The sequence below is a fragment of the Papio anubis genome, chromosome 1 (assembly GCF_008728515.1).
Source record: "Papio anubis isolate 15944 chromosome 1, Panubis1.0, whole genome shotgun sequence".
In the NCBI taxonomy this organism is placed as follows: domain Eukaryota; kingdom Metazoa; phylum Chordata; class Mammalia; order Primates; family Cercopithecidae; genus Papio; species Papio anubis.
In genome coordinates, this window is record NC_044976.1 from 59,109,991 (window position 1) to 59,136,216 (window position 26,226).

The 26,226-nt window shown below is 38.7% G+C and overlaps 1 long non-coding RNA gene across 3 annotated transcripts in view; it reads right to left on the reverse strand.

Annotated features, from left to right (window-relative positions):
- LOC103885609 overlaps nucleotides 1-26,226 on the reverse strand; it is a 190,747-nt gene that overhangs the window by 51,498 nt on the left and 113,023 nt on the right. For all 3 annotated transcript variants that reach the window (XR_648771.4, XR_004177316.1, XR_004177319.1), the window contains exon 4: nucleotides 1,859-1,951. This is a non-coding gene — a long non-coding RNA (uncharacterized LOC103885609). The remainder of the gene's footprint in view (nucleotides 1-1,858; nucleotides 1,952-26,226) is intronic.

The following is a 26,226-nucleotide window of genomic DNA, read 5'->3' on the forward strand; positions in this document are numbered from 1 at the left end:
ATGAATGTCTTGTTGCCATTCTCACAGTAGTGAGTGAGTTCTTGCTCTGTTAGTTCCCATAAGAACTGGTTGTTAAAAAGAGCCTGGCACCTCCCACTTTTCACCTTTGCTTCCTCTCTCACCATGGGATCACTGCACACACCAGCACCCCTTAGCCTTCTACCAGGGGTGGAAGCAGCCTGAGCTTCTCACCAGGAGCTGAACAGATGCCGGTGCCATGTTTCTTGTACAGCCCAAAGAGCCAACAGCCAAATAATCATTTTTTAATTTTATAAACTACCCAGCCTCAAGTATACCTTTATAGCAACACAAACAAACTAAGGTGGTAAGTTAACTTTAAGTTCCATTTTACGTGCTTTCTATATAAGACATATTAAAAAAAGAATAAATGCATTCCTTTAACAGCAATGTTCCAGCTCTGATCATTTCCAGATTAATAATACTCTTAAAGTTTAGTTATCCAAACTGTTAAAGAGATTAATTATTGTTTTAAAAGATAATGATATAATGGACCAATTTCAATTTAATATCTTAAAATAGTTGTCACTCACAAAAATATGCAAATGGCTAAGAACTACATTAATCAGTTTCCAGAAAGATGTGCACCGGGTCATTACGATTACCCATGAAAATCTGCCCTCCTGCCCTGTCCATGTGACGCCTCAGCCCATCTTTCATAGCCCTGTGGATCTTCACCATGCAAAAATACCATAGGAGAAGATCCTCTTATTATCCCAATGGCATGGATGGCTATATAATGACAATTATTAATTTGTTTACAATAATTATTTTGGTTGATTCCTATATTTGGACTCCAACATATATTGCTTTCCATGTCACATATGCAAAATTCCTACATTCCCAGTACAGAAAATGTAATCAAATATTACTTGACATTTTTAAAAGACTAGCATAATCCTGAAAGTAGTTGTAAATGGCATAAGTGTCAATAGGCTTCCATCCTGAAAATCTGGGCTTTCCATGACCTTCTGGAAACAGAAACATTTCAGTTGGAATTTTTATCTTTTTTTTTTAGAAAGGGTCTGACTCTATCGCCCAGGCTAAAGGGCAGTGGTGCAATCTCAGCTCACTGCAACCTCTGCCTCCCAGGCTCAAACAATTCTCCCACCTCAGCCTTCCAAGTAGCTGGGGCTACAGGTGCATGCCATCGCACCCAGCTAATTTTTGTACTTTTTTGTAAAGACAGGGTTTCTCCATGTTGCCAAGACTGGTCTTGAACTCCTGGGCTCAAGCAATTCATCCATCCCGGCCTCCCAAAATGCTACAGTTCCAGGCATGAGCCACTGAGCCACCTTGCCCAGTCCTAGCTGTAATTTTTCAAACTGCATGGCTCATCATCTCTTCAAAGCAATTCCCTGAGCTTTTGCTTTAGAGAGCCACTGTTTCCAATGAGAGGAGGTCAAGCACCTCAAGAATGGGATGAGAGAAGTGTGGTGTGTGAGTGTGCATGGGTGTGTGTGAGTGTGTATGTTTGAGTCAAGGGAGAGGTGAAGGTCAATCAACATTACTGGGTGCCTTAAAAAGTAAGCAGAAGTCTTAAGGATGGGAGTATGCTTATAAATTCAGGATAAAATGGAAAAAATATGGGAGGGTTGAGAATCTAACTGGTGGGATTATATTTCATTTATTATTCATATTTCAATACTGTCCCAGAATTGTTTCTAGAAACCTATAATGTAGGCAAAAATTAGTTCTTGAGGCAAAGCTTTGATTATCACAAAAAAAAAAACTCACAAAATGAAGGATTATAAACAAATACCTCTAAGTTAAAGTACTCTTTAATAACTAGAGAACAGAGTTATCAAAAGAGAATTCAGAATAAAGACTAATTGTTCACCTTATTTCCAAGACAGCCCATCCAAGCAGAGGTCCTGAGGGAGGAAATGTGGCCATTTCCTGGACCAGGCATATCCTGTGGCCAGAAGCAGTCCTGGAAATATTAAGAAATGTGATATGTTATCAGTTTTTCCTTCTTCAGTTTTATCCATCTCCAATCTGCCTGCCTCCAGAATTATCCTTTTTTTTTTTTTTTTTTTTTTTGAGACGGAGTCTCACTCTGTTGCCCAGGCTGGAGTGCAGTGGTGTGATCTCAGTTCACTGCAAGCTCCACCTCCCAAGTTCACACCATTCTCCTCCTCAGCCTCCTGAGTAGCTGGGACTACAGGTACTCACCACCACACCCGGCTAATTTTTTTTTTTTTGTATTTTCAGTAGATACGGAGTTTCACCATGTTAGCCAGGATGGTCTCGATCTCCTGGCCTCATGATCAACCTGCCTTGGCCTCCCAAAGTGCTGGAATTACAGGTGTGAGCCACCACGCCCGGCCAAAATTATCTTTTTAAAACACAACCCTCTCCTAGTGATAAGCTCAAGCAGCCTTGGACTTGCCACAGTGTTGTCCATGAGTTTTCCCTACTGCCCATCATTCCTTCCCCCACTCTCTCTGCTTCTGGATTACATTAACCCAAAACACCACAAATATTGTAGCATTCCGTTCCCACTGGACTAAAACAGGACTCTCCATCATCTTCAAGATCTTTCCGCCAAATAATTTCTGGACTTCCACAGGCAGAATCTAACTCATTATTCCTGAACAAGTCTACTCATGCAGGCCTCCGCCTGGACACTAGGCATCAAGGTGCCCACTGCTCCTCTGTAGTACTCAACCAAGCCCTTGTAAACCAAAAATAAAATTCTAAGCCCCCCAACCAATTGAATGAACTTTCCTCTCACCCAAGGGCATTCCAAAGTAAACCTGGAAAACTAGTGCAAACCATGATGGGAAAGGGGGAGTCAGACTTGCCTCATTATATCCTTCTCCCTTTGGAATTCAGGCATAACTGACCATCATTAACATTAAAATAGAAATCTTAAGACTGACAAAAGACTCTTTGTAACAACGAAATATCAAATTTCAGTGTGACTCCAGTATAACATCACATGACAGATAGCAGGTCTTGAAAGAAATTGAAGTATTTTACCCCAAAATATACTTAAGTGATGTATTTTGAAATGGCCCTGCAAATCTGTCTCTTGTCAAGGAAATCTACATTCTGGAGAGATTCCCCTTACCTTTCCAGGTCTGTTCCTGATCCAAGAAAGATTAACTTAGAGTTTGGGATGTTTTTAACTCTGACAAGAAATATTTACCATCTACTCTCTCTGAAGCCTACTACCTGGAGGCTTCATCTACATAATAAAAACCTTGGTCTCCATAATTCCTTATCTTAATGCATATATTCCTTTCTATTGATTCCATGTCTTTAGATAATAGCTTAAATATTTAAACCATTGCCAATCAGAAAATATTTGGCCTGGAAGGACACCCCCACTTCACCCTCCACTTCAAGTTGTCCTGCCTTTTGAGACTGAACCAATGCCTACCTTACATGTATTGATTGACATCTGCCTGTAACTTCTATCCCTCTGAAATGCATAAAATCAAGCTGTAAACTTCTAAACTGATTGAGACTTGTCTCAGATTATTTTGATTTATCCCCTAGACCAAGATTTCACAGCAGTGTTACCTCTGCTCTGCCAAGCCTCATGTTCAATGACCCAAAGGCTTTGATGTATTAAACATCAAAAATTTTGGTAATATTCTGACAAATGGAGAAGAGCATTTGTATCCCTTTTGCATAAACCTCCAAGAACAGAGAAAGCAGTACCAAACTGTATGCCTCTTATCCCAAAGTTTGCAGATTGAAACAAAGCAGTTATTTTCATTTCTATGTGTGGCAACTCTGTGCTGCTTAAGATCCACCCTTTAAAAAAGGCTAAGGCAGTCTAGGAAACAAACCCAAATGGCAACCAGAGCACAGTTTCTTTCTTGGGAGTCAGCTACCCACTTCCTAAAACCTAAGGCCTCTCAACTGGTTCTCCAGACATGCCCAGATGTGTCTGTCTGGATCCCACAAGTGGAAACATTATGATTTCTTTCACAGGAGGATCCTCAATATCCCCAAAAATATTTCCAACAGATACAAACCTGAAGTTTTCCCAATAGCCTCAAGCACGCCTGGACCTGTAAGCAGACATGGCCCATGCTCAAGCTGAAACCCAGCTACACCTTGATTTATGGGTTGGATGGGAGAACATGAGCATCTGCCAAAAAAAAGGAAGTATTTGAACCACATTTTGAAGAAAGAGTCAGATTTATGCAAACACTGTGGGGCAAAGATTCATGAAGAGGGAGCATGACAGAGAAAAGAATCATGACAGAGGCCAAATATCTAATGAATTCATTTTAATCAAACTTTGTTAAGGTGTCCAGAGAAAGACATACTGACATTCTTTGAGATCATATTGAGTCATAGTAACCACTCAATAAATTTCGTTGAATGAATAAATGAACAAATCATTTCACTTTCTTTAAGTGAATTAAATTTGGCTCTGAGTCCCAGCTTGCTACAGACAAGAAGGATTCCATTTCAGTCACTTTTGAAGGGGAATTCCTTCTCTTCCTAGGGTTTTAAAGACAATCAAGGAGGTTGACATGGTGTCCAAAAAGTGAGAGATTGCTCCATCATGTTGTCATCTTCCAATCGTCTGTTTCGTGCATGAGGCTACTGGACGAACTTGTCCTCCCCCATCTAGCAGGTGAGGATGCTTCAGGTGAGCTCAGATGTACTTTCACAGCAGTCCTTTTCACTCAACAGAGGCCTGACCACAGAACCAATGCCTGCTCGTAAAGCTTCAGTGTCAGCCTCCACAATCCTCTCACAGACACCTCCCCATCTTTGATGCATCAGACATATAGGCCACGGATCTCCGCCACTCATGGAAACACTAAAAACACTACCTACCCCTGTCTCCACCACAGAAAAGGAAAACATCTCCTTTCGCCTTTGAGTGAACCCCGTTCTATTTCCTGGGCCCACAGCATCTTATAAACCAAGAGTTTATTAGTCCAAATAGAATTATGTGTGTTTTTTTCCAGGTGCTTTACAATTTTTGCTTTTAACCCTGATACCATAGAAACTATTAACAATCCCTTAGACAAGGAACTCAAACTCAGAACAGAAAGATTCACCTCTTTTATTATGATAAGCAAGAGGAAAACATCTCTTGTCCTTTCAGGTCTCTTCAGAGTAGCCAGAACAAAACCCAAAATAAGGTTACAGCATATAATTTTGCCCCATCATCACACTAATCCCCATGATACTGTGCATAATTGTGTCCAAAAAATTGAATTGAGAGTCAGAAGACTACACCATCCTGGATGCACTTCAGCACAGTACGATTCCACTATCTCCGTGTAAATTTTGTCCCAGGGACTTCCCAAGACTATCATGGAGATCAAGTGAGAAAAGAAATTTTATAAATGCTGGAAGCCAGGGAAAGAGTGCTTGCTAATATAGTGTGGACCATGCCAAGAGCCAATAGATAGCTATATTAGCTGTGCCTGCTCCCTATGATTCTGAAAACATATCCTCAGAGTTCTAGTAACCTGTCTGACCTTGGAACCAGTGCCCCATCTCTTCATGGGCTGTCATCACCATTTCCCCTACATTCTGGAAGAAGAACGAGCCCTAGTGGTGACCCAGAAGAAATGCCAGGCAGAAATGCAATCCTTGGGCCACTGCAGGGCAAGAGAGCATTTCAATCACCTGCGCAATGTTTGCTGTGGGGCCCGAGGCCTGAAAGGCTGCTTTGTTCAGCCACCAGGTAAGCTGCAAGAGGAAGGTGCTTCTCCAGCCACTGCCACCACCAAGACCTGCACAAAGCACTTATTCAGAGACCCAGGCCTAGCCATGCCCTCTGATGCTGCCTCTGACTTATTGGGTTGCCTATATAGAGATCATTTCCCCGCCTGCACCCTCCCATTCCTGACCCTGCTACTGCACAATGCCACTCAGAGGGCATGGGTAGAATATTACATTCCAGAGAGAAAAGGCAATGCTCAGGCTAAAAAGACCAGGCTGCAGTTGAGGACAATCCTCTTTCACCACAGAGCTCTCAATGTCCCTGCAGACAATAGGCCTCTGTGCGGCCCCATCTCCTTATGCAAGGACGATTTACATGTTTTCATCTTTGGAAACTTCAAACTGCTCAGTCCCCAGGAACAAGGAAATGTCTGTCTAGGAGGGATGAGGAGAGAGGTGAGATTTGTCCCTTCAAAATAATCTCCTAGCCAGGTTTGTTTATTCCCATGAGCAATGCCAGATTTTTGCCAGTTTATTCTTTAACTCATTTAAACAGTCAATCTCTACAGAACACCTACAGTGTGTTAGGCATCTTGCTAAGATGCCTAGCAAAAGATACCTAACTACAAAGAGAAAAATTAAATAAGACCACCGTGCCCTCAAGCAGATAGTGTCCAAGGGTCTGAAAAAGCATTTTGTGAATTGATTTTGTATGGGCATCCCTTTTCCCACTAAATTTTACACCTAACTTTTGATCTTCATTCTGTTCTGGCTCCTGAATCCCTTCTGAGTTATCATTATATGAGCATAAAGATCAAAATTTTGAGTTTCCCAGGCACTCTCCTACTAGCGGAAATGCAAACTGCTATAACACCAATTGGGGATAATTTGACAACATATTTTAAAATTACCTATGTGTTTACCCTTAACCCTAGCAATATTACTTCTAAGATTTAACCCTGAATATACACCTTTGATATATGTATATTATTACATATACATAGTGTTATCCAGTGCAATACTACTTTTATATGAAAAATATTGGAAAGTACCTAAATGTATCCAAGAATAGAAGACTGGTTGAATAAACCATAGTATATATATACAATGGAGTACTATGCTGCTGTTAAAAAAATGATGATCTCTACACTCTAATTTGGAGCAATTTCCAGGAGATACTGCTAAGTGCAAAAGCAAAATGCAAACTAACATATACAGTGTGCTATCTTTTGTGTAAAATATAAAAGAAAATGGGAAAACATAAAAGTCTCTGCTTAACCTTACCCCCCATAAAAGAAAGAAAAAAACAAGGAAAGGAAAACCAGAAAACAATTAAGTTAGTTACCTATAGGGATGAAGAAACAAGCAGAAAGAGATATAGGAAAGAGTGACACTCCTCTAAATAGAGCTGCTTATAGGGCTTTGGCTTGAAAAACTGTTAATGTTTTACATTTTAAAGAAAATAAAATGTGTCCAATAAATACGGGAAGGGCAAAAAAAGTTCTGAAAGCAAACCATAAAAGTGAACCCAAGTGTGTTTCAAATGAATTGTATAACCTCACTGACCAGAGAAAAAGGTAGAAAAGTTTAACAAAAGTCATATGAAAACTGCATTCAACTATATATATGCTCAGTTTTAGGCAGGGTAGAGGGTGGGAAACTATACATTCTGAATTCTTTTTAATGAATTTGTTTTCTGTAGTGGTTTAAGTGAAGCAATTCTAAAACTATTTTATGTGTATTACAGAAGTGAGCAAATAAAGAAGTATTTTGATGTTGATGGGATCCAGAGTTTTCATTGTGGAAGAAGGGATGTGTAAATATGGAGTAGAAGAAGGAAATAAAGAATCTGTGAGGGTGAACTGAAATTGGAGGCTATTGTTAGGGATTCAGGTTTTCTAATATATGTGTTTGTGTATACCTTTCCTGGCTCTTTCCTAGCTCTGTCTGCTGAAAGGGTCTAGAAGCAAAGACACTTCAGTAGCAATGAGCATACTTAGCTCCCACATTTTTGTCTCTAATGCTATTCCCCACCAAAAGGAACAAGGGCACCACGGAGAGATGGCTGATTCCAAAGCTGGGGCAAGTTGTGTATAACATGAGTCTGGAAAAACCGAGTTGTGCCAGAAAGTAAGGAAATACTCAGAAAGTCGTTGAGAGCATATTACAAGTACATAGGAGCCAGCTTGAAAGGGCTACCACTGACTGAATATGACATAATTTGACCACCAATTAATTAAAGGTGGTGATTAATTATAGAACATTAAAAATAGGACTCCATGGGTCCATTTTTATGATAAATCTAGATAGATAGATAGATACATACATACATACATACATACATACATACATACACACACACACACACACACACATAGAGAAAAGAAGGCTGTCTAGCTGAGTCCTGACTGGTAATACAGAAGAAGTTCTGAAGTTGGAAAAACATCATCATTTTGTAACCATCATAGTATAAAACTAGTTCTGACAAAAGAATCATCCATGGATGTTAAATCTATGGGGAAATTTTGATAAGGAGAATGATATGCATTTGCATGACCTTAAAATGTCTCCCTGCACTTTGCTAATTGGTAAGAGAAAGAGAAAAGTAGTAACTAAACAGTAGAGAAATGAAAAATGACCTTGACTGGGTGATCAAAGTTAACATCACCAATGAGGGGCAGATGGACATCATGTATTTTCAAATGCCGTGCCCTGAGAAGGACATCACTTTAGTGGCCTAGAATGCATAAACTGAAGCAAATTATGAGGAAATATGAGATAGCCATCCTGCAAATTAGATACACTATATTTTAAGCAGGGAGGAGGCTGTATTTTTTTTTTAATGTCAGTATCATAAAAGAAAAAGAAAGCCTATAGAAATGTTTCAGATTGAAGGAGACTAAAGACACACGGCAACTAAAGGCAATACTTAGCCTTTGACTGATGCCATAATGGAGATAAAAAATGCTATAAAGGATATTATTGAGTCAATTGACAAAACTGGAAAGGGACAGCAGATTGTATCAAGGTATTATATCAGCATCTGCTGAAATTAATAACCACATTGTGGTTATATAAGAAAACACCATTATTTCTAGCAAGTACACACTGTAATATTTAGGATAAAAGCTCTAATATATGCAACTTACTCTCAAATGGCTCTCCAAAGATGCATGTATGTGTGTGTGTGTGTGTGCATGCATGCTCATGTTTGTGTGGCAAAAAGAGAAGAAATGGTAAAGCAAATGGGGCAAAATGTTAACAACAGTAAAATATGGATAAAGGACATATGGCTGTTTTTTTGCATTGCTTTTAGTCTGTGATTTTTCTTCAAATTTATTTTCATTTTTTAAAAAATATTTTTGAGTTCCAGCACTCTGAAGATTTAACAAAAGGAAAAAATGTGGGGTTTTTTTCAGCTGTTGTAAAAAGTAGAAGTAATTCTTTAATAGAAGAAAATTCCCATAGACTTGTATAGAAATTATTTAGGAGTTAAATTTCCTGTTATATTTTTCTCCTTTGAGAAGCTTCCAGTGACTTCAAACACTACAGTGATTAAAAACTAAATTGGCTGAAGCCAAAAATCACATTAATAAAATAAAAATCAAACTTAAAATGTGAATAGTCAAAAGGAAAAACAATGGAAAACACATGCTTAATTGTTACCTGCAAGTATAGTTAAATTGGAATTATCTGGTCAAACACGTTTACAAATGTCACAGGGAGAAAATGACCAATAAAATTTTGAGAACTACATAATGGTTTAAATGCTTCAGAAGTATAATTTTAAAAAGTTATTTTAAACTATAAAACATTCAGTAGATTTATAGAACCTTTCATTATTAAATAAATGACTGGATTTTTCTTCTTAAAATTTTTTTTAAAACTTTTTTTTTTAATTTTGAGTTTCCGGCAATTACATTTCAAAAGAGCAATGTGAACCTTATTGCCTCAGACTATGCTCTGGTAAATGTCAGCACTTTTCACTGCAGCAGCTCTTGGCCCATTCATGTGTTCTTCCTAAAGCCATTATCTTAAGATTCTGACATGTAAGGGACGCACTCTGGGCGCAGACTTCATTGCAGTGCACAGAGGGTAAGGTAAAGGAAGATAAAGTGTATCCTCAATCAGGATAGCAGTGCTTGGTACTTGGGTCATCTTAAGTCACTTGGAACAAGGATACCTACGACATTATGCACCAGAATTATACCAAGAACTTTATGCATATTATCTCATTTAATCCTCACAACACTGAGATGGGGCAATAATGTCCTTGGAAAGGAAGTCAAGATATAGGGAGTTTAACCTGTGAGAAGTGGCAAAGCCAAGACTAGAATCCAGATTTTCTGGTTCCAAAGCTTGTGCTCTTTCATCTGTATGATGTATTACCTCCCCAAGCGGTAGGGAAACCAGGGCCAAGTGACCAATCTTACACAATCTCTAGCTCTTAGTTCAGACACTACAGCCTCTACAAAGTCTTCTTTGAACCCCAGGAAGGCACTGATGCTGCTTTTCTTATTCTCCCATCTCATTTGGCAAATACCGCAAAAAAAAAAAAAAAAAAAAAAAAAAAAATGATAATTTTGTTGCTTTATTGTTTTTGCGTGTTTGTTTCTGCACTTTGATTTCTTTGAGAATAGAAATTACCTCTTCTTTAGATTCCTAGTGACTATCATAGGGACTAGTTCATAAAATATATTCTATAAATGCTATTGAAGTCATATTGGATTTTAATAAGTATTTATTGAGCCTTTAAAAGAGCTCTAAAGTGCTCTCATTTCATTCATACAGAAATTGAGGCTTAACTTGAGCCTCAAGTCAACAACTTGATAAGATTTTGTGCAAAGGCTAATATGATCTTACACCTCATTAATAGAAAATCATATGTAGAAAGAGAAAATGGATGACCTAATCTACTACAGCTAATCAGACCAGGCCCAGAGACTTAAACTGAGGTCTACATCAACATGAAGGCAAATGCAGGCAAACTGGGTAGAGCCTGAGAGCAGGATGAAAGTAAATGGTGCTCAATACTAATGCTGTATAACTGGAGACCAAAGGAACTAGGGGTAATGACAACTTAGGGAGTCATAATGGCTATTTTCAAACACCTTAGTGCATTCAACTTCTCTAACTGAGCACCAACAGATGAACTTCAGCTAATGTATAGATGTCACCAGGAAGGATTTTGTTTCAATAAAATAAAATTTAAAAAAACATTCTTTTGTACAGATCTCCAAAAATGGAATAAGCTGCTTCAGGTAATAGTGAGCTGTCTGTCATTAGAATTATGCAGGCAATGAATGGAAGATTACATGTTAGAAAAGTTTTAGAGTTTACAGGAAAGTTTTACTATTCTTAAACAGAATAGTAGTCTAGGTTAGTGGCTCCTAAATTCTGCTCTTTGGACTCATGTAAAGCTACCACAACAAAATATAAACAAAAGTAGCAAGTTTTTCACAATACTGAATTAATTCAATTTAAACAACTGTTCTTTATTTACAAATTATGCTTTTTGGCATCAAATTTCTTTTTCATAATGAAATGAGAATGACAAGCAAATACCTTGCTTGACTTGGAGGAAAAAAAAATAGGTTAACTATTCTGTGTTGGTTGCCAAAATGTCTTTTAAAATTATAGTGACCTATGAGATTCAAAAGTTTATCAGCCAATGGGCCAGATAATCTCTGAGGCTCCTACTACCCACAAGAGTGAATGACTACATCTCACAGACTCTGAAAACCAAGTTCCAGCAACCTGACCCAGCAGAAATTCACTGGTTAGAGTCATGCATGCCTGGCTTCATATCAGGGTTCAGCTGCTTACCAGCCAAGAGAGCAAGTTAAGATCTTTGAACCTCAGTTTTCTTATCCTTAAAATAAAATAAAATTAAAATACAGCACTGCAGGATCATTGACTTTGGAGCCCAACACATATAGGCACGTGTGGTAGATAACCAAAATGGCCACAATCCTTTATACTTCTTCCACCAAGAGGTGGAATTTACTTCTCCATCCTTTATATCTGTATTGAACTTGTACTGCTTTTGCAAAAGGCTGTAGCAGAAGCAACAGTCTGAACCTGAGCCTCAAGTGTCTGCTCACATTTGCTGTTGGTCTTGGAACACTCCTGTCTTCCATGTGAATGAGCTCAGGCTGGCATGCTAGTTGATGAGGCCCAGTCACTCCCACTGCTTCAGTCAAGAGCTGGCCAAAAACCAGAAAGGCCATTCAAGACCGGCCAGTCTCAGCCAGGCCTCCATCTGACCACAGATGCAGGAGCAAGCCCAGTTAATATGAACCAAGCCTGACCCAGATGATCAGAAACACCCAACTGGCCCTTAAACTCATGAGTAATAATAAATGGTAGTTATTTGAAGCCACTGCACCTTAGGGTGGTTCATTACTCAGCAAAAGCTAACTGATAGTTTCATTTCCAGAGTTTATATTTTCCAAAGACCTAGCCAAGTGTCCTTGATCAAGTTATTAATAGTGTTTTAGCTTCAATATCCTTACCTGTAAAATAGATGAACAATTCCTACCTCATAAGTTTATTGTGAGAACCAAGTGATATAACATTATTAAGATATTTGGTACATAGTGTCTAGCACATATTTAAAAGACATTTAAAATGTCTGTTAAAATTATAGTGACCTATGAAATTCAAATAGTGAATAACTAATGATAATAGTGATGGTAGAAATAGTAAAATTATAATGCCTTATACAATTCAAGTAGTGAACAAATAGTGGTAATAATAGTGACAGCATAAGTAGCAATACTTCCTCCACACCATTCCTTCCATATTGATTCCAGCTCTGAGAAATGGCAAGCAAAGGGTTGTTTGAAATCGCTGTTCATCCTGTGACTAATAAGATGTTATGCCAAATTTACTCAGCCAGGGTTTGATTGATTTTATATTCCTGACTTACAGTCTGAACTATTTAGTAATACTCTACAAGGTGGGTGCTAGGGTAGCCCCAGAATTCAGAATTTTCATTCCACTCTTCAGAGAGTTAACAACATAACTGTTTCTAGAGGCAAAGAACCTTATATGGCCAGGAGGGTGGAAACAGATAGAGCTAGCTCATTTTGAAGGGCCACTGGACTGGCATTCTCCCAGGGGCTTTACATATATTATTTACAACAATCTTGGGTTTAGCATTTTCATCCCTGTTTACTGATGAAGAAATTGATTTGAAAAGGTTGGTTAGTGAATTTCTCATGATAGTGTAAACAATAAGGGACAGAGCTAGTATTGCACACAGGTCAAATATGTCCAGAGCTGTTGATCTCTCCTCTAAAGACTCACTTTCTTCAAAATCATCTGAGACATCTCTCTCACGGTGGCCCCCTCATCACCCCACGTCTGCTGCCTTTGCAGTCAATCAGCCCACGTCACGGCTGTCATCTCTCACCTGCATACTTACAGTAGCCTTTTGTCTCCCTGCCTGCAGGCTCACCCTCTGACAACAGCCCCACTCCTGCCAGAGTGACCCCCATGGCATCCAAATGTGATTATATCAAATTCCCCTTTCAACATGATCCCCCCGTCTTTCCTTTACCTACATGATAAAATCAAAACATAATGTGGTTGACTCTGCCTAGCTCATCAGCCACAGATTCTAACTCTCCTCCTTCCTTCCAGGCCACACCAAGCGACTTCAGCTCCTTCCAACCCACACTAAGTGACTTCAGCTTCCATGGCCCACCATGCTTTTCCCCCCTGCCACGTCATGGTGCATCTTGTGTTCTGTTTTACTTTTCCCAAGGGTTTGACTTTCTGACAAACTCTGACTTAATCTCCAAGTCTCCCTTCAAATGTCAAAACTTTGTACTGTCTTCTCTGAAGCCCCTAAACAAGTTCAGATCATTTCCACCTTCCCTCTTCTCTCCCAATTAAAGTAATACTGGTCTTATATTTGTTGCTCTCTCTGTCTTTTCCATCAAATCACAGAGCAGTCATCACCCCAAGTTAGTTATATTATGGTGAAAATATTTTGAATTTGTATCATGCTAATAAAAAGGGTTATTATAGTGGCCTCTGCTGTTTAGTAATAGGCAAAAAACCAAAGTAGAAACCAAGTTAGATGTCACCAATTAGTTATGAGACCTTGAACTACGGAGACTGTCAGAGCTATAGGTGAACAGGTTTCTGATGAACACGTCATTTTAGATAAAATAAAGAACAGCTAAAAGCAAACAGCCATATTTGAAGTTGAGGAAACACTGGCCACAAAAAAAAAAAAAAAAAAAAAGAGAGAAAGAGGACAAGGAAAATCTTAATGGAATAAATAGTAAAACCTGCAGAAAGGCTTAGAGAAATCATTTACTTCAATTTTCAGAGGTGCCAAGGACAGAATGCATTTTCCTTATGTGTAAGGAAGAGGAAATTTTGTGAGAAACAAAATCTTTCCAGAGCAGGTGCTAAAGAAATTAAATCTCACAGAGGATGGACCAAGGCCAGAATTATAATCCACATGGTGAAGAAGGAAAAGGTATGTGTCTGAGCCAAGAGCAGAAAGGGATTGAAGAGAGATGGAGTAACATGGGCGATACCAAGGGAACCTTCTGGTGTAACCTGTGCTCATTTAAACAAAGGCTTATCCCCTTCAGACCTCAGACAGCATTCCAAGGAATACCTACACACTGGAGATGTGGGCCGTCCTTCAGTTACTCCACAGAGAAATACTAGTATCATTTTGTTGCCTGGATCACAGAATTGTAAGAATAATTTAATCACCTTTTCTTCAGGTATAAAGATGAGAATGCCCTCAAGCATATTCAAAACTAAAACCACAACATTTATGAGCCTTTCTTGAAGAAGGTACCCACAGCAAACCAATGATGCTTCAAAATAAAAGAACTCAATAGAAAAGCCATGGTAAAATGGTTGGTAGTGAGCACTAAATGAATTCAAATGTTGAACAAAGGTTAAACAACTGTGAGAATTATGGTTACAGGATGGAATACAAATGTTATAAATTCCAGCAATGTAAAATAATTTTACTAGAAAAACCCAGCTGATGCAAGGAGGGCATGGGGAGACATAAACCAGTATTCTCATATTTCAAAAAAATACTACAGTTAATAGATAATAACCAATTTGAAATATTCATTTAAAAACATTTTTTTCTCATCCCCTTCATGTGTTTTATATTGTTTTTCTTAGCCTTTGAGGTATCTTTTAAGAACAAAGTTCCCTTGTAAAGAAACAATCTGAGGTTCGGCAATTCCTTCTGTTTTTTTCCTTCCACTCAATTCAAGAAAAAATGTTTTATTTTAAATGACATGCATATAAAAGATCCCATCTTTATAAAATTATTTGTACGCAGCTTAATCTGTGTTTTCAAAGACAGGTGTACAAAAACAATACTCTCTAAAAATCACAATGCTAATATCTGGGAGGAATAATTTTTTTTTGAACCAGAGTTTCACTCTTGTTGCCCAGGCTGGAGTGCAACAGGCATGCTCTCAGCTCACTGTAACCTCCACCTCCCAGGTTCAAGCAATTCGCCTGCCTCAGTCTCCCAAGTAGCTGGGATTACAGGTGTGAGCCACCGCACCTGGCCAGGAGGAAGAATTTTAGATGAGATTTTACCTTCTTCTGTGAACTTTTCACTAGAACCAGATTCTGTGCTGGTTGCTTAACTTTTATTCTTAGCATGTACCATATTTGGAAAAAAAAATAACGAAGATGCCATTCTTTTCTAAAAGATTTTCATACAATTTTTAAACAATAAAATTGATTTTGGCTTTCATACCCACTCTGGTTGGTTTGTGACAGTTGCCTGGAATACCATGTTAAAATGGATTCTGAGCTCCACAGAAAACAATTAGCTGATAGATCAGTAAATCTACCATGGGCGCCAAGAAGGAGTGAGGTCATACAGCATACATGTATAGCCTGTGGTCATACATACAGTCATATAGTCAACATTCCAACAGTCTAATAAAAACAAGACTGAAATTTCGTGTATAACAATTAAAGAAGTCAAGTGAGGACAGATATCTACATCATTCACTCAATAAAAGTTGACTAATCCAAGACTGACATAGGCTAGATAGTTTATATACATCTAGACAGTACAATTTATAGGCAACCATAAAAAGAGGAAAAATGATGATTGTATTATGCTAATCTCTCTATTAGCAAATATATAAAATTGCTATAATATAAAATAGTTAAAAAACAGAAAGTTAGAACAGAATTAATGTAGAACCCTCTGTCATTCTAAGAATAAGTAGTTTTCATCCATAGATAGATAAATTATGTGGGGAAAAAAGCCCATCTATCTCCTTGAGAGAGGTCTTTTCAATAAAAGTCTAATTTTATGTTTAATAATTATTTGTCAACATTTATAATTTATATGGTTTTTTTTTTATCAAATGGGAACTAAGAATAATTAGAGTGATAACTCAATCCAGAAGAGAGAATATTAAACTTAATTCTGGATGGCACCAAGATTTTTTTAAATTATGTTTCAAATGGGGGAAAAAACCCATACAAGTAAAGAATGAGTACATTTAAATGATTTCATCATCTTGTCACCCTACAAATGCTTACTGAAGCAAATGCAGACCAGGTTCTGTGCTGGTTGCTGGAAGCATAGAGATAAATGCAACATGGCTCTGGCTAGGAAGAGAAACAGAGCCTAAGAAAACTGTCACTGTCACATGGTTGAAAGGAAAACCAGGAGAGAGAGCTGTGGCAGGAGGAAGTTTTAAAAAGTGGCCACCAAAAAGTGCTAAGTTGGTGAGGTGACAAATGTGTTCATTAGCTTGACTGGATTTTTACACCATGCATACATAGATCAAAACATCACATTGTGCCTTATACATAAATGTACAAAATTATTATTTGTCTATTAAAAATGCATTTACACTTTCTAAAATAAATAAGTTTAGATTACAATTGTGGTTCCATAACTGAAAATACACTAAACTTTTGAGATGATTTTTAAAATAATAATCACATGACTGGTAAGCTCTACAGCTGAAAGGAAAAAAGTGAGGTGAAATTGAGACTGCTATTAGGCGGTCACTGGGTGTTTCAGTGGAGCAGTAAGCAAAACTATTTGTTCTTCAGTAATCTAGGACTGACTGGCAAAAAGCTATGATTAAGTTAAACATTTTGTATTCACAGGTCACAGAGTAAGGGACATTCAACGGAGGGCAGGGGGATCTCTAAACCCACTTCAATGTTATCCACATCTAGAAAATTAAATGTACAACACAGATGCTGGGAATTTCTGGCAGAGAAACCTGGGGCCAGAGAGGAGAGCTGGCTCGGTGGACAACACCAGCTGTTAAGTACACTCCGGTGAATTTTCCTGGACCAAATTTCCTGGGATCCAGGATGAAAGGAGGTTTTAGGGCTGCCTAGCAACACTATGTTTATACAATGGTCTGAGAACATGGAGAGAAGAAGAGCAAAAATACAAAAATCTGTTTCTGGAGAGGGGCTGCCAGGGTGACTATCAGGCAGCCCCAGCCTGGAGCAGGCCTCCCCAGGCCAAGCCCGGGCATGTGACACCCAGACTCTGCAGGCTGTGTGACATGGGAAACAGGCCTGGTGGGTCCCAGATTGCCCCAGCGTCCCCCACTAATCACAGCCATCCTCGGCTTCTCCATTGTTTTCACAGCTGTTCAACCACTCCTGCTCAGTGAGGGGACAGACAGCCCGACTCCAAATCACGGAGTAGAAAATAACACTCTGTCGCCGTCTCAAAAAAAAAGAAAAAAGAAAAAGAAAGAAAGAAAAAGAAAAGAACACTCTGGCCAAAGAAACGGTGCACAAAAAAGGATTTTATTGGTGGAGGCGGGGCAGGGGGATGGTATCAGGGAGATGGGAAACATGCAAAACTCTTAACCCTTTTATTGGCTTGATCAAATGTGACTGCTTCTTTTCAAAAGAGAAGAGACAGAATTCAAATTGTTTTATAGTTCCAACATTTTAAGGATTAGAGTTTTCCAACTGAGATCGTATTTGCCCATAAAATTAAGAATGGAAATGGTACTCATTTCTCCAGGCAAGACCACAAAAGCTTATTTAATTATCCATGTATTTAGTTATACTCACCAACCTGAGAGATGAGAACCTAGATCAGACAGGAGGAAACAATATTTTTTAATGTGAAAAGTTATAGATTGCTTGCTGTGTACTCAGTACATTATGTATGCAACATCACAATCCACACCTTCAAGCTATGAAGTAGGTAATTACCTCATTTTACATGTGAGGAAACTGAGGCAGTAACTTGCCCAAAGTAACAGAACTACAAAGAGGCAGGGACATTATTGTAAGAGAGTCAATCTAATTCACAAATTAAGAGTCTTAATCACTATGCTACACTGCTTCCTTTAATACCCCAATATTGGTTTCCTAAGGCTGCTGTAATGGATTACCACAAATGTGATGCCTTAAACCAACACAACTATGTTATCTTACAGTATGGAGGTCAGAAGTCCAAAATTAGTTTCAGTGAGCTAAAATCAAGATGTTCCTTCTGGAGACTGTAGGGGAGAATCTGTTTTCTTGTGTTTTCCAAATTCTAACAGCTGCCAACATTCTTCGGCTCATGACCTCCATCCTCCACCTTCAAAGCCAGCAGTGTAGCACCTTCTCCCTCTCTAGTTCCAAACTTCCATCTTCACTGTCTCTTATAAGGACCCCCTGTGACTATGTTTAAGGCCCACCTGGATCATTAAGGATAATCTAGCCATTTCAAGGTCTTAATCACATTTGTGAAGACCCTTTTTCCATGTAAGGTAACATATTCACATGTTCCAAAGACATGAGAGGTCCCTTACTCCACCTACCACAACCCCTAATAATGTATGTGTATTTTAACTAGTACAGTCACCATGCCATGTTATGTATGTGTGTACATATATGTCTATGTTCTCCTCACAATTATACTGCAATTGTTTTCAGGACAGGGACCATGTTCCACTCACCTTTAAATCTTTAGTTCCTGATAAACACAAAGTAGGCACCCATAAATGTTTGTTGTATTTGACCAATGAATGATGAATCGATACAATGAATACATTTAAGCATGACAATTTTATTTGAGTTAACATACACGTCATTTGTAACAAAAAAGATGAATATATGTTGACGGTCAGTAACCAACATCAAGTGTACTGAATGGTTCTCTCCTCCTGCCCTTACCAAATCCTGCTGTGATAGGCCTCTTTCCTTTGCTCAGACAGTCCTCCTGCCTTAGATGTCCTTCCTGCCTTTCTTGTCCTGATTAATTCCTGCTTGTCCTTTCAAACTCAGGTCAGGGGTTTCTTCTCTCAGAAAGCCTTCTCTGACACACACACCACACACACACACACACACACACACAAACACATCAGGCTGGAAGTAGTTCACTAGAGCTGCTTGTGCACATTTTGTCTCATTTGTAACATCCCGCTGATAACTATGGTAGGAGTATTTACACCACAGAAATTGGCAAATGCTACAACTCAGGGTTTTTCCTTCCAGAAAGCCATTATTAATTATTTATACCACACAGCCCCTGGCTTAGTTCCTCACTCTAGACTTGTATACCAGTAGTGTCCCCACTACATACCTCTGCCACACTATTTGCTCATTGTCTTTGAATCTTTTATTTATATGCTGGTTATCCACACTTGTTAGGTGCCCACTAAAGGCAGAACTCTCTCTCTCTTTCTCTGTGCCTAGCATATAACAAAGTTCCTAAAAAGCACTAGATTTTCAGTAAATATGGAAAGGACAAATAATAGCCATAATAATCATCATACAAATACAGCTAAAATTGAATTCACACTTACTTACCAAATATCCGTAACTAAGAAGTACAGTATGACTCAAGGATACACAGAGCAAGGTTGTTTTATTTTTTCTAGTAACTACAATTGATTTTTCAACCACCCCCACCATCATATGATAGTGGAAGGGTGGAGTTAGGGGAATGGTTTGGTGGTAACTTAAAGTTGCCAAATAACCATTTGACATTATCTTAGTCCTTCCAATAATTCAACCTGGTCCAGCAGTCTGTGGACTGATCCAGTTATAGCCTCAAATTCATTTCAGATAAGCATTCAATCCCATATAAAGATTAGCATCCTCCTTCCCTGCATCCTGCATTAAGCTGCTGCAAGGGACACTGAGACAGAAGAGAAGGGTGACTTGCTCACCCTTGACCATTCGTTTTCATTGTCTTGTGCTTTTTCTTTCTCCTCCGTGTTGTGTGCTAACATGGGGGCTGAGGTGGTAAGGGGGCAGTCTTTTTCCCAGGAGAATGTGAGGGGCACATTTATGAGTTCGGGTGACCTTTATCACTTTTCTCTCACTGCCCATCTACTCATGGTCTCTATATTCACCTGTGATGGGTAGGCACTAATTGTTTTATCCAGCATCGACCAGGCCTCATGCAGTGATGCCCAAGACACTTTGAAACATCTTCAGTCTGACTCCAGCCCATAATCTTCAATATCTGCAGCAGTCTCTAGCAAACTTGTAGACCTCCAATCTCCTCGCCTTCATCATCCTGTACACAACGCCAATGGAAGCAGATGGGATTTTCCACCGTTCCTTGAGTGGGATGGTCTTTGCCCCTTCTTCTGTTTCCAAACTCCAGGATCCTAGGGGTATGTCTGAAACCTAGCAAACATCCATCTGGAGAATGAGCTACAAGTTTTCTTCCCTTCTTGCAGAAACTCCAACAATTTAATTAGCAAAGGGGAAAGGAGGCTAACTTTAACATTTTCCATTGAAGTTCCTCACCAAAGTAACTTCCCCACCCAGCCACCCCCAGCTTCATTTGTTTAGACATGGGGTTGGAAGGCTGTCATACAGTTTCTTTTAGAATTTCATGCTCTGCAAAACCTATGTGTGGCCAGGCTGTTTCTTTGACTTTAGAAGGTGAAGCAATAGCATCTTTGTACCCAGCTGTGAGCCATCTCTTCACTAGTTTACTACTTATATTTCTGTGTGTACCAAGTACTATGATAAGCATTTTATAGGAATTATGTCACAACAATAATTAGTCTGTTTATTACAGATAGGGACATTGAGTTTCACTAAGGTTACAGCATTTGCTCAGCATCACACCAATAATAAGCTCCAAAGTAAAATTCCAACACAAGTTTGTTTAAATAAGAAAACCTAGGTTCTTTCCACTACTCTCTTCCACCATCTCAAATCTGCCACCCCAAATCTGTCCCCATTTGTGGAACCACCTCTGCCTCTCCAAAAGTACCTGTCACCTAGGTTACATTATTAAGTATCATTTTAAATTTATGTTGCTGCCTGGAAGACAAGCTCATTAGCTCTTTTTATTTTAAGGGGCTTTTTTGCTCATCACTACCAAGAACCAGACAAGGGGGTCATCAAAATAGCAAACAGGAGAAAGTTTAAAATTTTAAGTAATTTGGCTAGGCACAGCGGCTCACGCCTGTAAACCCAGCACTTTGGGAGGCTGAGGCGGGCAGATCATGAGGCCAAGAGATCAAGATCATCCTGGCCAACATGGTGAAACCCTGTCTCCACTAAAAATACAAAAAAAAAAAATTAGCTGGGTATGGTGGTGCATGCCTGTAGTCCCAGCTACTCACGAGACTGAGGCAGGATAATCGTTTGAACCCAGGAGGCAGAGGTTGCAGTGAGTGAGATCGCACCACTGCACTCCAGCCTGGCGACAGAGCGAGACTCCATCTCAAAAATAAATAAATAAATAAAAATTAAGTAATTCACCAATCTCCTGCAGGGCTTGCCACAGTCTAGTTAAGAAAAGTGACCGGTTCGTGAAGATCCTCCCAACCCTGACCCCAAGAAAGGTCTTGGCTTCCACAATACATTTAAGTGCCTCACACTGACATCCCAGAAGGTTCTGGGCCCCCACTGAACAGAGAAATATCTTTGTAAAACCTTCTACTGGTCATATCATTGAGAGGCACTGGCATTTGTTGCACTTCCAGCTGAGATCCCTGGTCTCACAGCTTCCAATGCTGCACCCATCCATGACCCTCACTAACCCTTACTAAAGGTCACACCATTATTAGAGCAGCTCCCTCTCTTCCAACTATCCAGAATAAGCCACATGAGTTATTCCCAGAATCTTTCTCGCCCCACTCAAATCAGACCTAGTCATGTATTTCCAGATTTATTTGACTGAGTACTATCAAGACTCTACAATGACTCTGAAGATCAGATTCCACCTCTTCAGTAAGAGAAAGCCTGAGACTATCTTATCTCATCATCAAAGAGTGAAGAACAATCCCAAAATAAGTAGAAAAGCAAAAGCTTATAACCTCTTTTTCTCCTCCCATTCATAAGACATTCCAACCACAAAGGTTCTGGGTAAAATCTCAAAAAAAAAAAAAAATCAGTCAAAAGTAAAATCATCATTTCAACAAATTTTTTTGTTTTGACCAAATCATCTGCTCCATACCACCATTGCCAAGGCCACTTAATGCATTTGGCACTATGAGCTCAGGCCCTAAGACTTGCATGCATAAATATATATTTATAGGCTCCAAAATAAGAAACAAAAACTGCAGATCAAAATGAATGAATGTTGAATTAAATATCTACACAAATTTAACATTTTGTCAGCTATTAGACTACAACTCAACTCCTATGGTTATTCATAATTACATGAAATAGGACATGTGGTTGCATTTTAATACATTTGAAATGATGTTGGGTAGATCCTCCACAACAAAGGCTGCCTAGGATGCTAAAGCATCTCTGCTTAGCTCCATGGACCATGGTATGTCCTCGAACAAATTTTGAGTTTATGTCCTCTTCAGGAGTGAAGAAAGGAAGGGGAAAATGGAATAGGCCTTCACCTTTACCAAAGGTTGCAGGGTGTCCCATCATTTATTCCATACTGCCTCCCATCCCCTCCACTGCAGACACTCAGGCCTGCCCTAAGCTCTTCACATTGTGGGCTAATCTCTTGTCTCTATCTTCTCTAGTCTTCATCTGGGTATCTCTATTCATTGCAATAATTCCAGGTAGAGGACATTATAAGCTTTATTTATTTCTGGTGAGTAACTTCACCTTGGACATCTCCCAGAAGGGGGACATCCATCTCAAGGAGCCAACTGATGGGCAAAAACTGAGAGCCATCTATATGCATATAATAATGACACACATAGTATCAATCACTTTGTGCCAAGCACCATTCTCAACATTTTTCCATTAGGCCACTGATGCCTTAATTATACTTATTTTTTAGATGAGAAAACTTTAGCAGTGAGAGTAGCTATCCTGCCCAAGGTCCTACAGGTAGAAAGTGTCAGAGGCTTGACCACTACATTGGCCCATTATGTTACGCTGGTGGGAAGAACTTAAGTCTGGAACCCAACCCTCATCTGAGGATGGCAGATGAACAGGGAGCCTAGGACCAGGTATCTCTGAACAACTTCTTGAGAAACACATTTATATCTGACTTACATAATAGGATTTAAGGGCCCTTCGTCAGAGCAGCTCAGCCTGTTCTCTAACACACCTTGTCTTGCAGCCTTCCAAGAAAGCATGCCCAGCCTCTGTATTTATAAAATGCCCTCCCCATGACTTGCCACTTCTCTCTGTGTGTGTTTTACTCATCTAAATTCTACCTGTCCCTCCATCTTTGGATTATGTCCCATCTCATCTTTCCAATTCCAGCACCTGGTAAATCTTGATTTTTCTGGGCTTCTCTAACACTGTGTATTGTCACCAATCTCTTGGGCATTTAATCACACATGGCTGGATTTGGCTAATCAATTTCTCCTTTCGGTAAGTCTCATGGCCCCAGCAAGATTTGAAAAAGTCCTTGAGGGCATGCAGTCAGTCTTAGAGAACACACCTCTGGATTCCTTTTGCCTGGGTTTAAATTTCTGCTCCCTACTTATCAGCTGTAAGACCATGGACAAAACACTTGATTTTTGTGTGCTTCAATCTCCTCAACTATAAAATCAGGGTAATAACGGTACCTAACTATAGGGCTGCCAGGAACAGTAAATGAGCCAGTAATTCATGGAATCCTATATAGGATTTAAATAGAGTAGATGATGTTCCTAAATTTGTTTTTTTATGATTTAATAATTACATTTTACAATCTAAGTATTTGACTGTATCTTTCATGCTTATCAACTGTCATTTATAATAAGAGTACACAAAGATAAAAAGCTTATTTTTGCAAAGAACTGGGCTAAGTATGTGCCTGGTTTTTTCCCCACCAACCTTATTTGAGCCAAGGGGATTGCAGAGGGAGAAAAATACATGTGCAAGTGGTATCACTTTATTTCCAGCACTATAAACTATGGAACAGATTGCATTTGCAATATTTGTTTAAAATAAGCCTTTAGTAAGTTGTATCCCCAGAGACTAGTCACTGCAACTAACCCGTCAAACATAACCAAGGCAAGGAATTGGAGGATCTTGATATAATCTGTATATTTATAGGAGGCTTCGCTTCAAAAAGGTAGCTCCAACCCCGGATCTCAAGACCTTTATTTGAACTCTTGGCTGCAGCATAATTGACAGAGAGAATTAAAGGGGATATGAAGACCTGGGACTGAACTTTTTCAATAGTCTCAGCTCGGCTCACGTTGCTCACGATATTAGAGGCTGCCATGATGATATTAAATGATGCCGCACTGACAGAGATTAACAGAGTATGCAATTAGATTTAAATGCTGTAATTGGAACATGCTGTTAAGTGCCTACCATCAGTCCTGGGTCTCCCCTTATGGCAAGCGAGTCTCTCCTTGGGTTGCTCTGTAAATTTAACACTATCCTCACCAGCAACAAATGCTCCATCACTGATGCAGAGAGTGTGAACAGGCTTGACATTATTATGAAATTGTCATTTATCTTCTACACGTGTCTATGATACTTGAAAATTTCAAAATGCTTTCAAATCCAGTTAGGTCTTTTGGGCTTTATATACATTTGTGAGGAGAAAATAATCATATTGCAAAGGATGCAATATGAGGATTGATACAGGTAAAAAGATCTGCCCAGGGTCTGCTAAGCTGCTCTGTAGATGGATCAAGAATCTAAATTAGGTCCTTTGACCCCATATGCTTTTCATCATGCCATGGTGCCTCCATAGGCTGTAATTTGAAATTAAATTCTGTCTGCTAAACACTCTTCTCTCAGAAGATGAAGACCCTCAGGCCCACAACAGGACAAGTTATCATATTTTGACATTACCTTCATGCCTGTAGGTCTTCACCAACAATATTATCTTTACTAATCACTGACAATACCATAGAATGAGATAATCAATCACCATGTGTTTGTTGGGAATCTGATACGTGTCAAGACCTTGATACACGCCATATGATGATTATAAAAGGGGAACTTAAAATTTCACTATTTCTGTCCATGTGACTCAATTTGCCCACTTACAAAATATAACAACTTTAAAAAAATAGCTAACATTTGCTAAGATAATTACAACATGCCAGGCCTTTTATAGATGCTCTCTATGCACTAACTTTTGAATTTTTAAAGTTGGTTTTCAAACTGTCATTGTAGTAACAGGATTCCATAGCGGTGCTATACAGGTTGTTGCAAAGTGGAAAGGGTTAACAGGATGAGCCTCTGGGTCCACACCCCAAACTTCACTCAGAAAGAGAAATGGGAAATGTGTTTTCTCATTCACATATTTTAGATATAGGGTTTTTAAAAATAATTTATGTATTGGCTCAAAATTCAAAAAGTAGAAAAAAATGCATCAAATGAAAAATATTTCTCCCATTTAATTCCCCCAGCCACCCGATATAGCTCTCCTGAAAGGAAAAAGAAAAAAAAAAAAAAATTCACTGCTATTATTAATTCTTCAAGTGCCCCTTCAAAGATGTTTTTAATAAATATAGAAGCAAATATAAGTATTTATGTTTTTTCCATTTTCCTTCCATAACATATACACTGTTTTACATCTTGATTTTTCACTAAAAATGTAACTTGGAGATCTTCCTATAACAGTTCCTAAAAAACTTCAGCTGCATAATTCCATTTAACCAGTCCTCTGTTGATGAATATTTAGGTAATCTTTTGCTGTGAAGAATAATGTTACATGTGTCATTTTTCACACAGGAAAATGTACTGATAGTGTAATTTCCTAGAATTGGAATTGTAGGATCAAAGAATAGATGCATTTGTAATTTTGTTTGATACTGTTTAAATTGTACTAATTTACCTCCCACCCGCAGCATATGAGTGTTTCCACACAGTCTTGGCAACACAAAGCATCAAATGTTTGAATTTTTTGCTTTCACTTTTATAAGAATCTCTAGTTTCGAATTTTCCTTTTATCTGGCCTATCTATGCATATCCTTTGCCTATTTTTCTGATGGGTTGATTATCTTTTCCATATTGATTTATAGAAGCTATTTATATATTAAAGATATTATCTGTGATAAGTTGCACATATTTTGCGTCGGATCATTTGTCTTTTGACTCTGTTTATAGTACTTTTGCATGCAAATACTTTAAATACATAAAGTTGGATTTATCAGATTTTTCTAGTCCAGTTATTGCATTTTGTATAATATTGAACAGATGTTTCTCATTCCTGGGCAA